The following is a 17,327-nucleotide window of genomic DNA, read 5'->3' on the forward strand; positions in this document are numbered from 1 at the left end:
TTAGTATGATGCATCTTTTGATACATCCAATAACATGCACACATTTTTGTTTCATTTTAATTAGAGGAAATTATTGGTAAAGTGGCACCATATTCCAGAGGCAGACTGTCTTACTTCCTTTTCACTTACTGGTTATTGATCTTGAACTTCTGGATCTCAGTTTTCTCATCTGTAAAATGAGGATGATAATAGTTTGTACCTCAAAGCTCTGTTAGGAAGATTGAATTAGTAGATAGATAAAGACAGAAATATATATAAATTGCTTAGAACAGTTCAGATACACTGAAAGTACTCAATAAATATTATGATATACATATTATCTTATGAGGTACTTATTTCACGTAAGAATACATAATGGTCAGGCACAGGGATTCATCCTGTAATCCATTTCTTTATGAAGCCGAGGTAGGAGAATCACTTGAGGCCAGGAGTTTGAGACCAGCCTGGGCAATATAGAGAAACCCCATCTATACAAAAATGAAAAGTAAAATTAGCCTGGCATGGTGTTGTGTGCCTGTAATCCTATCTTCTCAGAAGGCTGAGGCAGGAGGATCACTTGAGCCCAAAAGTTCCAGTTTACGGTAAGCTATGATCTTGCCACTACACTGCAGACTGGGCAACAGAGAGAGAGAGACCATGTCCCTTAATAATGATAATAATAAATTAGTTTAAAAAATAAAATTTTAAGAGAATATATTATTAAAAACTTTTCAGGTCAATGCATATAAACCCAGCTCATTTTTAATGGCTATATAGTATTCCACAGTCTGGCTATAACATATTTAACAATCCCCTATGGATGGGCATTTAGATTGGTTTCAGATTTTTTTCCTAATCACATATGTGCTGTAGTACATATCCTTTTTCACACATGCAGGGTGTCATTTATTTGATTGAGAAAAGGCATCCATATTGGAATTCACTGTGCTGTAGCCTATGATAGCTGGCTATCAATAGTAAGGGTTTCTAACAGGTCTGTATCATATCCCTTAGTAGACAGCATCTGATGATATGGGCCTTCTCCAGAAATGAGGTCCTTTCAGCCTGTCATGGCAGAATAACCCTTTCCAAGATTCCTTTTAACATGACTTCGAAGGAAAATATATCAAACTTTTTCATTAACTATGGTACATAAAATAGCATTTGGGGGCCTACTATGCCATTTGTAGTATAGTACACCATGTTGTGTAGTATGGAAATGGAGGCCTCAGTGAAATATATTTATCATATCCTTTTTTTTTTTTTAGATTTCACATTCAGTGTCTTGATTTTACCTATTAAGTGAGTATAGAGCCCATTCCTCTATGAATAATTTTTTTGGATATGAATAAACAAATTATTTAAATGGTGTCTGGAAACTGAAAGACACAAATGGAATACACAGGTTTGGAGTGAAATTTATTTTACCCACATCACACAATTTGGCTACTTTTCATCAGTGATTTGCTCTCCAAAGTTGTTTCTCTGCAACTTTTGTCTTTACAAATAGACATAATGTTGACTAAATACATTATTTTTACCAGTCTTCTCAAACAATTGTACTTATCACCTTATGTTTAATTACATTATTATCTCTGCACAAATCTAGGGGATGCCCTCATCTATATTCTTAGCCACAAAGTATAGTTGGGAATTTTAATCTTCTCTAAAAGAAGACACATAGGTATGAATAAAGCGTGTTTATATATAGATTTTCTTAGCCAGATAATTTTAAAGAACTATATCATGCAAGAGTACTGGGAAAGATAACAAATGAAAGTGAGGAAAATGACTGTGTACCAGAGAAATCAGTTGGCAATGGCACAATGAATGACAACACGAATATCCTTCAAAATTAAAAAGCTGGCCAGTTGATCAAGCGGGATATCACCCAGTCATCCACTTTGATACTGTCCTTCACATGTGATTGATCACAAAGCATTGTCACTGTATTTCTGAAGCTCTTCTAGAATCTGACTTCTCAGTCTTCCCACCTCCACTGCCCTAGCTGAAGACCTCACTGTTTCTCTGAATTGCACTATCCCCTCAAGGGCCACATGGCTTCTAGTCTAATGCTGCTTCAGTTCGCCCACAATGCTTGGTTTGCTTTTTGTGCAAACCAAGTTCTGATGATTTCACTTCCAGCTTAAAAATCAGCGTTGACTCCCTTTTTTCTGTAGTTCTTAGCATGTATTGCAAGAACTTGCAAAACCTGGCTCTCGCCTTAATTTCCTCCCTGGGCTTTTGCCTTTTCCTACGCTACAGCCACACAACTTACCAACCTACTGAGCACTCACCTCTTTCTTTTCCTTCACCTGAGATGCTCTTCCCCTTCAATACTGCCAAGCCCTGTTCAGTCTACAAGGCCTAGCTCACATTTTTTCTTCTCTGGGTTGCTGTCCTCTGCCAGCTCTCCATCTCGGGAACCTCTGCACTACAGCAGCTGTCACCTGTTACAATCACTCTGTCCTCCCAGACTAGCAGCTGAAGGGTGATGACTGATTCTCAAACTCTAATATGTGTACATTCACCTGAGACAGTTTAAAATCCTCGAATGCAAGAAATTTAGGTTTTGTTGGTTTAAGATGAGGCCCCAGGAATGCATGTTTTAAAACCCCTCGGGGACTTGTAGTATAGATCTGTGACCACCTTTGGGAAAACGTTTTATATACAATAGTTTAGGAAACTGTAAATTGCACCCCATTGAGTTGAGAAATCAATTAGTAGGTCATGACCAGTTTTTCCTTCTTCTTCCTTGTGTATCATATGGAATAGAAAAAATATTTTAAGTTTTGAAACACTCTTCTAGAAGGCAGGGAGCTCAATAACTTTTGTGGAATAAAGAATGCTCATGAAGCCTCTTCACATGCTACTGGATGTTGGAAAATTTTGATGACTATGATGTTTACATTTTATTTTACACTTATGATGACTCAAAAAGGCAAGAGAAGATTCCAGAATGAAACTACATTGATGGTAGAATCTCTGATATCATTATCTTTTTGAAGAAAGACTCACTATGTATTTTCAACTGAGATTTTGGAAAGGCTCAGTATTTAAATTGTCATCGTTCTAGACATGTATTGACTTTTCTTTATTCTTGCTGAGAAAATTATAGTTGACAAGAAAAAGAAATGTTAAAACATGTCTTTAAAATGTTTTATACTTTTAAACTTTCCCTCTTTATATACATTTTAACTTTAATTTTTTATTTATTATTATTATTTTTTTTTGAGATGGTGTCTCACTCTGTTGCCCAAGCTGGAGTTCAGTGGTGCGATTTTGGCTCACTGCAACCTCTGCCTCCCAGTTTCAAGTGATCCTCCTGCCTCAGCCTCCTGAGTAGCTGGGACTACAGGTGCGTGCTACCACGCCCAGCTAAATTTTTTTTTTTTTTTTTTGGTACTTTTAGTAGAGATGGGGTTTTGCCATGTTGGCCAGGCTGATCTCAAACTCCTGAACTCAGATGATCTGCCTACCTCGGCCTCCCAGAGTGCTGGGATTATAGCCGTGAGCCATTGCCTCTGGTCCTGAACTTTAATTTTTCAACAATAATTTTGAAAATGCTTTTTAAAGACTAGATATGAGCTCATTTTCAGAATGTATGTTTATGTAAAGTATTTATTGAAAGAAAAGTGGGTAGGCCAGGCACGGTGGCTCACACCTGTAATCCTAGTTCTTTGGGGGGCCAAGGCAGGTGGCTCACTTGAGGTCAGGAGTTCGAGACCAGCCTGGCCAACGTGGTGAAACCCCGTCTCTATCAAAAATACAAAAATTAGCTGGAAATTGCTTGAACCCGGGAGGCGGAGGTTGCAGTGAGCCAAGATCTCACCACGGCACTCCAGCCTGGGGGACAGAGGAAGACTCTGTCTCAAAAAATAAAAAATAAGAAGAAAAGTAGGGAAAGGCCATGCCTAAATTATTTAAAACTAATTTATTTTTAATGATATTATTACAGGGGGAAGTTCATCAACATTTTTTTCTTCTTTGTTTTTCTTAGTTGCAAAAGTAGTCGATGCTACTTGAATAAGTTAAATGGGTAGCAAATGAATGTATGCAAGAAATCTATAGCAAAGGAAGTGAAATTTCATCATAATCTCAGCTCTAGGAAACAACCAGTTAGTGGTTTAACATACATTCTTTCTTATTTTCTATGCATCAAAAAATAAACTATACCATTAATTTTTAATAAAATTTAATAATTTTATACATACCATTCTATATCTACCATGTTAAAAAATTTCATTGCAGAAAAGTACACAAACAATATAATATAATACATGCTCTATGTAAAATTAAACAATATTACTGTTTTTCACAGTTGCTTTAGATGTTTTAAAGATATGAAGCATTATACATTAAAATGCTAAGTCTCAGCAGAGTGCAGTGGCTCACGCCTGTCATCTAAGCACTTTGGGAGGCTGAGGTGGGCAGATTGCTTGAGTCCGGGAGTTCAAGACCAGCCTGAGTAACATGGCAAAACCCCATCTCTACATCCGAAATTAGCTGGGCGTGGTCATGCATGCTGGTAGTCCCAGCTACTTGGGAGGCTGAGATAAGAGGATTGCTTAAGCCCGGGAGGCAGAGGTTGCAGTGAACTGAGATTGAGCCACTATACTCCAGCCTGGGTGATAGAATGAGACCCTGTCTCAAAAAAAAAGAAAAAAAAAAAATGTTAAGTCTCTATTAGTATCTCTTAACTGCCATTGTCTCCAAGAGGAGCATATCATAAATTGAATATGTATATATACTTCTTTTCACATTTTCTGCAGTTTTGTTTTATAACTGTCTTTTGTAACTGGCATATGGTTTTGTTTTTTAACCTAACCTAAAAAAATTTTAAAGTATATTTTAAATAATAAATAATGAAGTCAACAACTTTTAGTAATAAGCAATTTATTTACATTTGTTCTTAGTATTGATACATTTGCGCTTTTCATTTTATTTTCTGCATATGAATTTTGTTTTTCCTCCTTCCCAGCTTCTTGTAATATTGGGAAACTTCTCCCTATTGTTAGTTATTTTTTATTCTCTCCTAGTTTCTGTCCTTTTGGTGGCAACCCTTATAATTTTAAGAGATACTTAACCATCTGAGTAACCAAGTTTGTTCTCTTGAGCAAGACAGGGACATAAAAAATAGTTTATCTACTCACTGAACCCCATTTATAACCTCTTTACTGTTAATTTCAATTTTTAGGTTCAACATTGAATGGAAAAAATCAATTCAATGAGTTTACTAGCATATTTTATTGATTTCTTTGCTCAACAGGATTTCTTACATCCAGAGTCCTTTGGATTTATTTATTTCAGTGTCTGTCTATAGGTGGATGAAACTTCGTCATCTTCAAAGCCTGAAAAACCTATATTTCTCTCTCATTCTTGAATTATGTTTTAGTTTGCTTTCCTATGATCCCCCTCAAGAGTTTATTTACTGCCTGTCTCCAGACCTAGAGACCAGCAGGACCATACTCCTTTGGCTCCACTTACCACTATGACGTTCTGTTTCATTTTTAGTTCATAGAGATGTTTATCTTCTTTTGAGCACAGTCCTCTTTTTGCTTATGGAGTATATTAACAAGAAACGAAAAAATTTCAAAGCCACCAAAAAGAAATGGCAAATTACCCCTTTTTTTATTATACTTTAAGTTCTGGGATATATGTGCAGAATGTGCAGGTTTGTTACATAAGTATACATGTGCCATGGTGGTTTGCTGCACCCATCAACCCGTCACCCACATTGGGTATTTCCCCTAATGCTATCCCTCCCCTTGATCCCAACCCCACGATAGGTCCCAGTGTGTGATGTTTCCCTCCCTGTGCCCATGTGTTCTCATTGTTCAACTCCTACTTATGAGTGAGAACATGTGGTGTTTGGTTTTCTGTTCCTGTGTTAGTTTGCTGAGAATGATGGTTTCCAGCTTCATCCATGTCCCTGCAAAGGTCATGAACTCGTCCCTTTTTATAGCTGCATAGTATTCCGTGGTGTATATGTGCCACATTTTCTTTATCCAGTCTAATATTGATGGGCATTTATAGTAGAATGCTTTATAATCTTTGACTATATACCCAGTAATGGGATGGCTGGGTCAAATGGTATTTCTGTTTCTAGATCCCTGAGGAATCGCCACACTGGCTTCCACAATGGTTGAACTAATTTACACTTCCACCAACAGTGTAAAAGCGTTCCCATTTCTCCACATCCTCTCCAGCATCTGTGGTTTCCTGACTTTTTAATGATCGCCATTCTAACCGGCGTGAAATGGTATCTCACTGTGGTTCTGATTTGCTTTTCTCTAATGACCAGTGATGATGAGCTTTTTTTAATATGTTTGTTGGCCACATACATGTCTTCTTTTGAAAAGCATCTGTTCATATCCTTTGCCCACTTTTTTATGAGGTTGTTTTTTCTCATAAATTTGTTTAAGTTCCTTGTAGATTCTGGATACTAGCCCTTTATCAGATGAATAGATTGCGAAAATTTTCTCCCATTCTGTAGGTTGCCTGTTCACTCTGATGATAGTTTCTTTTGCTGTGCAGAAGCTCTTTAGTTTAATTAGATCCCATTTGTCAACTTTGGCTTTTGTTGCCATTGCTTTTAGTGTTTTAATCATGAAGTCTTTGCCCATGCCTATGTCCTGAGTGGTATTGACTAGCTTTTCTCCTAGGGATTTTATGGTTTTAGGTCTTACATTTAAATCTTTAATCCGTTTGAGTTAATTTTTGTATAAGGTGTAAGGAAGGAGTCTGGTTTCAGTTTACTGCATATGGCTAGCCAGTTTTCCCAACACCATTTATTAAATAGGGAATCATTTCCCCATTTCTTGTTTTTGTCAGGTTTGCCAAAGATCCGATGGTTGTAGATGTGTGGCGTTATTTCTGAGGCCTCTGTTCTGTTCCACTGGTCTCTATATCGGTTTTGGTACCAGCACCATGCTGTTTTGATTACTGTAGTCTTGTAGTATAGTTTGAAGTCAAGTAGTGTGATGCCTCCAGCTTTGTTCTTTTTGCTTAGGATTGTCTTGGCATACGGGCTTTTTTGGTTCCATGTTAAATTTAAAGTAGTTTTTTCTAATTCTGTGAACAGAGTCAATGGTAACTTGATGGAATAGCATTGAATCTATAAATTACTTTGGGCAGTATGACCATTTTCACAATATTGACTCTTCCTATCCATGAGCATGGAATGTTTTTCCATTTGTTTGTGTCCTCTCTTAGTTCCTTGAGCAGTGGTTTGTAGTTCTCCTTGAAGAGGTCCTTCACATCCCTTGTAAGTTGTATTCCTAGGTATTTTATTCTCTTTGTAGCAGTTCTGAATGGGAGTTTGCTCATGATTTGGTTCTGTTTATCTATTATTGGTGTATAGGAATGCTTGTGATTTTTGCACATTGATTTTGTATCCTGAGACTTTGCTGAAGTTACTTATCAGCTTAAGGAGTGTTTGGGCTGAAACAAGGGGGTTTTCTAAATATACAAGCATGTCATCTGCAAAAAGAGATAATTTGACTTCTTCTCTTCCTATATGAACACATTTTATTTCTTTCTCTTTCCTAATTGTCCTGGCCAGAACTTCCAATACTATGTTGAATAGGAGTGGTGAGAAAAGGCATCCTTGTCTTGTACCAGTTTTCAAAGGGAATGCTTCCAGCTTTTGGCCATTTGTATGATATTGGCTGGGGTTTGTCATAAGTAGCTCTTATTATTTTGAGATATGTTCCATCAATACCTAGTTTATTGAGTGTTTTTAGCATGAAGGAGTGTTGAATTTTATCGAAGGTCTTTCCTGCATCTATTGAGATAATCATGTGGTTTTTGTCATTGGTTCTGTTTACGTGATGGAATACATTTATTGATTTGCATATGTTGAACCAGCCTTGCATTGCAGGGAAAAGGCCGACTTGATCATGGTAGATAAGTTTTCAATGTGCTGCTGGATTCGGTTTGCCAGTATTTTATTGAGGATTTTCACATTGATGTTCATCAGGGATAGTGGCGTGAAATTTTCTTTTTTGTTGTGTCTCTGCCAGGTTTTGGTATCAGGATGATGCTGGCCTCATAAAATGAGTTAAGGAGGAGTCCCTCCTTTTCTATTGTTTGGAATAGTTTCAGAAGGAATGGTACCAGCTCCTTTTTGTACCTCTTGTAGAATTCTACTGTGCATTCATCTGGTCCTGGGCTTCTTTTGGTTTTTAGGCTATTAATTACTGTGCTAATTTCAGAACTTGTTATTGGTCTATTCAAGGATTCAACTTCTTCCTAGTTTAGTCTTGGGAGGGTGTATGTGTCCAGGAATTTATCCATTTCTCCTAGATTTTCTAGTTTATTTATGTAGAGGTGTTTACAGTATTCTCTGATGGTGGTTTGTATTTCTGTGGGATCAGTGGTGATCTCCCCTTTATCAGTATTTATTGTGTCTATTTGATTCTTCTCTCTTTTCTTCTTTATTAGTCTGGCTAGTGCTGTATCTATTTTGTTAATATTTTTCAAAAGACCAGCTCCTGGATTCATTGATTTTTTAAAGGGTTTTTTTTTTTTTTTTTTGCATCTCTATCTACTTCAGTTCTGCTCTGATCTTAGTAATTTCTTGTCTTCTGCTAGCTTTCGAATTTGTTTTCTCTTGCTTCTTTAGTTCTTCTAATTGTGTTGTTAGGGTGTCGATTTTCGATCTTTCCCACTTTCTCCTGTGGGCATTATTGCTATAAATTTCCCTCTAAACACTGCTTTAGCTGTGTCCGATAGATTCTGGTACATTGAGTCTTTGTTCTCATTGGTTTCAAATAACTTACTTCTTCCTGCCTTAATTTCATTATTTAGTCAGTAGTCATACAGGAATATGTTGTTCAGTTTCCATGTAGTCATGCAGTTTTGAGTGGGTTTCTTAATATTGAGTTCTAATTTTGTTGCACTGTGGTCTGAGAGAGTGTTTGTATGATTTCCAGTCTTTTGCATTTGCTGCGGAGTATTTTACTTCCAATTATGTGGTCGATTTTAGAATACATGCTATGTGGTGCTGAGAAGAATGAATATTCTGTTGATTTGGGGTGGAGAGTTCTGTAGATGTTTATTAGGCCTGCTTGGTCCATAGGTGAGTTCAAGTCCTGAATATCCTTGTTGATTTTCTGTCTTGTTGATCTGTCTAATATTGACAGTGGGGTGTTAAAGTCTCCCACTATTATTGTGTGGGAGTCTAAGTCTCTTCGTAGGTCTCTGAGAATTTGCTTTATGAATCTGAGCACTCCTGTATTGAGTGCATATATATTCAGGATAGTTAGTTCTTTTTATTGCATTGATCCCTTTATCATTATGTAATGCCTTTCTTTGTCTTTTTTGATCTTTGTTGGTTGAAAATTTATTTTAAGAGACTAGGATTGCTTTTCTTTCTTTCTTTCTTTCTTTTTTTTTTTTTTTGCTTTCCATTTGCTTGGTAAATATTCCTCTATCCCTTTATTTTGAGCCTATGTGTGTCTCTGCATGTGAGATGGGTCTTCTGAATACAGCACACTGATAGGTCTTGACTCTATCAAATTTGCCAGTCTGTGCCTTTTAATAGGGGCATTTAGCTGATTTACATTTAAGATTATTATTGTTATGTGTGAATTTTTTTCCTGTCATTATGATGCTAACTGGGTATTTTGCCTATTAGTTGATGCAATTTCTTCATAGTGTCAATGGTCTTTACATTTTGGTTTGTTTGTCAGTGGCTGGTACTGGTTTTTCCTTTCCATATTGAGTGCTTCCTTCAGGAGCTCCTAAGGCAGGCCTGGTCATGACAAAATGCTTCGGCATTTGCTTGTCTGTAAAGGATTTTATTTCTCCTTCACTTATGAAGCTTAGTTTGGCTGGATATGAAATTCTGGGTTGAAAATTCTTTTCTTTGAGAATGTTGAATATTGGCCCCCACTCTCTTCTGGCTTGTAGGGTTTCTGCTGAGAGATCCACTGTTAGTCTGATGGGCTTCCCTTTGTGGGTAACCCGACCTTTCTCTCTGGCTTCCCATAACATTTTTTCCTTCCTTTCAACCCTGGTGAATCCGAAGATTATGTGTCTTGGGGTTGCTCTATTCAAGGAGTATCTTTGTGGTGTTCTCTGTATTTCCTGAATTTGAATATTGGCCTGTCTTGCTAGGTTGGGGAGGTTCTCCTGGATAATATCCTGAAGTGTGTTTTCCAACTTGGTTCTATTCTCCCCATCACTTTCAGGTACATCAATCAAATGTAGGTTTGGCCTTTTCACATAGTCCCATATTTCTTGGAGGCTTTGTTCGTTCCTTTTCATTACTTTTTCTGTAATCTTGTTTTCATGCTTTATTTCATTAAGTTGATCTTCAATCTCTGATATCCTTTCTTCCGCTTGATCAAGTCAGCTATTGATACTTGTGTATACTTCATGAAGTTCTCATACTGTGTTTTTCAGCTCCATCAGGTCATTTATGTTCTTCTCTAAACTGGTTATTCTAGTTAGCAATTCCTCTAACCTTCTTTCAAGGTTCTTAGCTCCCTTGCATTGGGTTAGAACATGCTCCTTTAGCTCAGAGGAGTTTGTTTTTACCCAACTTCTGAAGCCTACTTCTGTCAATTTGTCAAACTCATTCTCCACCCAGTTTTGTTCCTTTGCTGGCGAGGAGTTGTGATCCTTTGGAGGAGAAGAGGTATTCTAGTTTTTGGAATTTTCAACCTTTTGTGGTGATTTTTCCTCATCTTCATGGATTTATCTAACTTTGGTCTTTGCTGCTGGTAATCTTAGGATGGAGTTTTTGCGTGGTCGTCTTTTTTGTTGATGTTGATGCTATTCCTTTCCATTTGTTAGTTTTCCTTCTAACAGTCAAGTCCCTCTTCTGCAGTTCTGCTGGAGTTTGCTGTGGTTCCACCCCAGACCCTGTTTGCCTGGGTATCACCAGCAGATGCTGCAGAATAGCAAAGATTGCTGCCTGCTCCTTCCTCTGGAAGCTTCATCCCAGACAGGCACCTGCCAGATGCCAGCCAGAGCTCTCCAGTATGAGGTGTCTGTCAACCCCCACTGGGTAGTATCTTCCCATCAGGAGGCATAGGGGTCAAAGACCCACTTAAGGAGGCACTCTGTCCCTTAGCAGAGCTTGTGCACTGTGCTGGGAGATCTTCTGCTCTCTTCAGAGCTGGCAGGCAGGAACATTTAAGTCTGCTGAAGCTGCCTCCACAACTGCCCCTTCCCCCAGGTGCTCTGTCCCAGGGAGATGGGAGTTTTATCTACAAGCCCCTGACTGGGGCTGCTGCCTTTCTTTCAGAGATGTGCTGCCCAGAGAGGAGGAATCTAGAGAGGCAGTCTGGCTACAGTGGCTTTGCCATGCTGCTGTGAGCTCCACCCAGTTCGAGCTTCCTGGAGGCTTTGTTTGCACTGTGAGGGGAAAACCGCCTATTCAAGCCTCAGTAATGGTGGACGCCCCTTCCCATACTAAGCTCAAGTGTCCCAGGTTGACTTCAGACTGCTTTGCTGGCAGCAAGAATTTCAAGCCAGTGGATGTTAGCTTGCTGGGCTCCATGGGGGTGGAATCCACCGAGCTAGATGGCTCCCTGACTTCAGCCCTCTTTCCAGGGGAGTGAATGATTCTGTCTTGCTGGTATTCCAGGTACCACTGGGGTATGAAAAAAAATTCCTGCAGCTAGCTTGGTGTCTGTCCAAACAGCCACCCAGTTTTGTGCTTGAAACTCAGGGCCCTGGTGGTATAGGTACCCAAAGGAATCTCCTGGTCTGTGGGTTGTGAAGACCATGGGAAAAGCGCAGTATTTGGGCTGGAGTGCACGGTTTCTCATGGCACTGTCCCTCACAGCTTCCCTTGGCCGAGGGAGGGAGTTCTCCGACCCCTTGTACTTCCCAGGTGAGGAGATGCCCCACCCTGCTTCTGCTTGCCCTCCATGGGCTGCACCCACTGTCTGACCAGTCCCAATAAGACAAACTGGGTATCTCAGTTGGAAATGCAGATATTGCCTGCCTTCTGCATTGGTCTTGCTGTGTGCTACAGACCAGAGCTGTTCCTATTCAGTCACCTTGCCCAGCTTCCTCCTTTTTTTTTTTTTTAATACAGAGTCTGGCTCTGTCACCCAGGCTGGAGTTCAATGGTGCAATATTGGCTCACTGCAACCCAAATTACCTTTAAATTTTAATCTATCACTGCTGCTGATGAAGCCAACTAGAGAGCATAAGATATAGAATCGCAGAGCATCAATATCTCAAATATTTGTTAACCTGGGGGGTAAAACTAAAATAAGTATCTGTATCTATGTGTATATATATGTGTGTGTATATATGTATGTGTGTATATATGTATGTATATACACACACGCACATGTATGCTTTATAGTCTAGTAGTCCATTTTGTGAAAGAACTGAATTTAATCCCTTTCTGATAGATTTTGGGCTTGTTTCCAATTGCACCCTAACACAAATGAATGAAATACAATGAGCAATCCTTTGTATGCATCTTTGAACACTTAGGTTAGCATTTCTATATGACACATCCCCATATATTGAATTGCTAGGTAAAAATTTTGTCCATAAGAATCTTGTGAAAACCTTTTATGACTCCTTTCCTGCCTTAATAGTAGTCAAAGGCACAGGCTTTATCTAGATATGCATCCTAGTTCCACTATTTCCCTGATGTACAGCACAACTTTGGGCAAATCTCTTGATCTCCCCAATTCTTGATTTCCTTATCTGTGAAAATGGGATTAATATAGTACACACCTCAGTGGGTGGTTGTGAGGATGAAATAAGGTACTGAATTTAAAACAACTACTACTGTGGTATCTAGCAATTAAGTTACTAGTTTTAAAGATGCTGAAATGAGCTAAAACAATACGCAGATTGCTGACTGCAAGTTAGCTGCCTGTGAAGGTTTTTAAAAACAGTGCTGTGCCTGTGTGGAGGCAAGGGGCATGTGCAGGTCTCTGCATCTTCTGCTCAGTTTTGCCATGAACCTAAAACTGCTCTAAAAACTAAAACCTATTAACAAACAAACACAGGTGCCTGGAAGTGCCTGTTGGAGATTCTGATTTGGAAAGTTGGAGATAAGGCCCTGGCATCTGTATTTTTAAATTCTCTAGGATAATTCTAGTATATTTCCTATTTGGGAACCAGTGAAAGCAAAGTATTTCAAAAGAAAAGAAAAAAAAAAAGCCTCTTCTCTTTGAGTTCATTTTAATTCGCTTTTCCTTCCCCGTGAATTTCTTACAGATTCAAAGGGCAGCCTTACAAAGTCGTTTTACTGCAAAGAAAAGCACTGGCTCCTCCTTAGGCTTCTTAACTGCTACTGCCTGATGCTAAGAGTGTCCTCTTCTGACTCACCCACCCCAAAGACAGACATAGTTATTCATTTGCTGTAGCAAATAAGTAATTCTACTCTGATGTTAATTCATTCTACACATATTGATTGCATACCTATTACATTGATTAAGCTACATGTTAGGGAAGTACCAGTGAATAGAGGAAGCTTGATTCCTCCCCTTAGAGAGCTCAGAGACAATGGGGGACATACTCCCAGTGACAGCGGAAGTTGAGCCAGGGCTTTGTTTGGTAGGGGAAAGCTGGGTGCTCCCCACAGAAGTGACTTCTCAACAGAAGCCTGGAAGATGAGCAGAGCAGGAGGTATCTGGATGAGGAGGGAGGAGTATTCAAAGCAGCAGCAGCAGCCATAGAGCAAAGGCTGGGAGGGGCACATTGAAGACTGGATTGTTTACTAGAAAAGGGGCTAATATGAGGTCGAAAAGGCAAACCAAGGTCAAATGTTTCAGTGTCTTGTAAACCATGTTAAGTAGCTTGTGAATAATCCCAAGAACAGTAAGGAAAGTTGAGAGGCTTTCAGCAAAGGGAGTACTATGATGAGATTTGCTTTGAGGGATGACCACTTTCCTTAAGAGCCTGGTTAAGTGGCTGCTGAGAAAACTCAAAAGGAAGGTGTTACTGCCTGCAGCTAGATTAGTGGCAGTGAGACAAAGAGAAACCCGGGGAAGGGGAGTGGAGGTGACCCTGTGGATTCCGTTGTGGAGAAGTCCACCTTGAGGTGCCCAGGGGACATGGATTGATTAGGCAATACAGCTCAGAAGGAAGATCTCATTTGGAAACCATTCCTTTGTATTATTTTCAGCACCGGACAGAAAGGCAGCATTAAAGCTTTTACTTCATTCAGTTCTAAGCAAACACATTGGTTAGATCTACAAAGCTTACTTGAATGATGGTCTATGTGCACGTGAGTAAATAAGATTTGGCTCCAGATAGCAATTACTACTGGCACCTCTTCCTTTCATCTCAGGAGACACAATGTAATTGTAAACATCCATCTAGACACTGGGAAATTTTTTCCCTCGGGGAAAGAAACTTAAATTGTTTCTCTTTGTCTTTGTTGCAGGTATCTGTGCTGTATTGCTCACCTGGCCACCTCTTCTACATTTGTAGGAAATAAATGTGATCCTATCTGTGCTGTAGGTAGTGAAAGTATCCCCAACCTTGAGAAGCACATTAATGTTTAATGAGCTAAAATAGACTTTTCTGTAGTCAATGCCTTGATCTATGTCCTTTATTTAAAAGTATAAAGACCTCAAGGGATAGAGTGTAGAGTTTGGCTTCCCTTATGAATTTCACACTCACTAGGCCAATTCAAAACCTCCCTTGCGCTGCTCACAGTCAATTTGGATAAATTTATCTTTCCTCTGCATTCTGGAGTGTCATCTGAGGGTGGTGGAGTGATGAGCAAGGACTGTTTTATGGTCTTAGGTGGGTGTAGGCTATGAGATGTGTGGCTTTATTTGATCATCCTCTTATTCCAGGTAATAATATCCTCCACTGATTGTTTTGTCCATTAAGTCTGTGAACTTAAACATGGTACAAGGCACAGTGTGTATTTAGTAGCTGAATTAAAGAATTGAATAGACTTCTAGTTTACTTTAAATTGTAACAGGGTAGGGGTATTTCCATAACTGATCTAGAAGGATCTTCAGTTTACTTATTTTCTTAAAAGAAACCAAGTTTCCAGGCAAAAAAATAAAGTTTACCAAAGAAAGAGGTGAGTTAAAAATCTTACTCATAAATAGTAATTGTTGGGGAACAAGCAATTATTCTGGATTTTTGCATAGATACCTTTCAAAGGCATGACAGTCACATCCATTTGTTATTTTATTCCTTCCTCTTGCCTAGTACTCATTAAAATGTTCCAGGAATATCTTGCTATTTTTCTTAAGTGACATCTATAACTCAACTTACTGCTTAATGTGTCTTTAACTCATTCATATTACATAAGGTTTTCTCCCAGTGGTAATGATTATAAACAATATTCAAATTTTAGGTATTTTGAAAAGATGCTGAGAAATTGAAATAAACATAATCGTTACTTCTTTTCGTTCTTACTCATCTAACACTGAAAAAATATGCTGATGTTTAAACATCTTTTTAATTAATGGCATAAGAAACTAGATAGATAGAGGTTTTTTTCCTGTAGAAACTATTGAATGTGTTTTAATCTCAATAATCACATCAGACTTTAACTTCAGTAATTGTAATTGATTATTTGAGTTTTCAGATTATTCAGTTTTCAGTCATGATGAGTGGAGCACAAAGAGGGAGAAAATCATATATATAAATCTACTCATAATCAAAAGCTTTAAGGCAGTGATTAACTTTTCTAACTCCTTTTATTAGCACTGTATTAAAGTTGAAGGATTTAGGGTTAAAATCCCATTTCCATTCTCCCTCCTTCTTTCTACAGGAGATAACAATATATTATGCAATAGGCAACATAATCATGCGGTTTGCATCATTCATATCCGTTTTATTTTTATAACGTTGTCCCATGTGCCATGCCACCCCCACCTCTTTCTCTCTTTCTGTCTTGCTCACATACACATTCACACAAATACACCCACATGCATATAAAAGACATGTGTCTGTACATACATGGTAACTAATTCATCTTCATTTTGAATGACAACTTAGAAGTTTTCAGAGTACTACATACATAAGACTTCCATATTTTTTCTTATAAAAACTACACATTAAGCTATAAAGTACAACTATGTGTTTTGGAGTTGACAGAATGAGTGTGAAACATGCAACACACCATTTGGTCCCCGATGTGTAGCTTATTTGGTGTTTAGCAGTTGTATATTCACTCACTTGATTTTTTTACGTTGCTTTTTTGTTATGTGTCTGTGAGGACTTGGGAGGTGGGATGATGGGGAGGTATCATTGTCAAATAAAAGGTCCTCCCTTAACTGCATTTCACAGCTCTCTCCCATAACTCAGAAACCTAATTTGGGTGATGCTGTGGTTTGTCAGGAATGTGAAGAGACTAACAGAGATCACTTGTTGGATGCAGGTGATCAAGCCTCTGTGATAATTATGGAAGCCTTTTAAAAGACTTACAGATGTGCCTGGTTTGGCCATCTGGTCAGAAGATGCATTTTCAGAGTTCTCTGTCTTCACCTTTGTGCCCTACCTCAGTGTGGGAAATGTCAGGAATGTACTGGCTTGTAGTTGAGTTCTGCTTTGACTGAGGTTAACAGATAACACCTTCGTCTGTACACGTACACTCATGTGCCCTAGCACCGTCCAAGTTGAAAGGATAAGAAGGAGGTTAACTATGCTGCAGCGACATTTATCACCCTCTGAACCAAAATACGTGAACAAAATTTCTAAGGTTGGTTTTGAACCATTCAAGAATTTGAAGGGGCTGTATGATTTTTATCATGCCCACAATGTGAAGAAACAAAGAAAACAAACGTTTCCAGTTTAAATAAAGGTAACTTATTTGGGGCAAGAAAATAAAGAAATCATACTGAATGTGAACAATGCACAAAATGAATTTTCTTTGCCTTTCCAAGTGGCTTTGTGAGCCATTGTTGTAGAGTTTTGCTTAATTTGGTATGTGTGGGAATTCAGTTAGTTGCTCTGAAACATGATATCATGTTTTTAGTGGCCTTCCTTCTTAAGGAACAGTAATGTGAGTTGCATGTTCTTTTAAATGCAGTCCTTTTGAATCTTGTAAAACTAGAGCCAGGTGACTAGAATGTGTCAAGTCAAAGAGTTGTTCACCTTATGTGTGTACATTCACCTGTGTCTGTTCATGCATGGTAACTATTATCATTAACCTTTATTCTGGGTGATATAGTTTATCTTTCTTAATAATTGCTTATAAAAATAAGCTCACAATGAGTGAAGTATATACTACTTTTACAACTTCCTGTGAGCCTCTACGTAATTCAAAATAAATTTTTTTACAGTAAGATCACAAATTAAATCTGTGTTTTTTCATTGGTCAGCTGACTGCTAAACTTCAGACTTCTAGCAGCTCTGTCACAAGGTAAACCATTGGTCACAGGTTGAGTCAG

General features: G+C 38.4%; 1 protein-coding gene across 1 annotated transcript in view; it reads left to right on the forward strand.

Moving 5' to 3' along the window:
• Positions 1-17,327, forward strand: part of FREM2 (FRAS1 related extracellular matrix 2) — a 199,102-nt gene that overhangs the window by 142,657 nt on the left and 39,118 nt on the right. The gene's annotated exons all lie outside the window — the stretch shown is intronic.

This window comes from Rhinopithecus bieti, unplaced genomic scaffold (genome assembly GCF_001698545.2).
Source record: "Rhinopithecus bieti isolate Rb0 unplaced genomic scaffold, ASM169854v2 scaffold_35538, whole genome shotgun sequence".
NCBI lineage: Eukaryota > Metazoa > Chordata > Mammalia > Primates > Cercopithecidae > Rhinopithecus > Rhinopithecus bieti.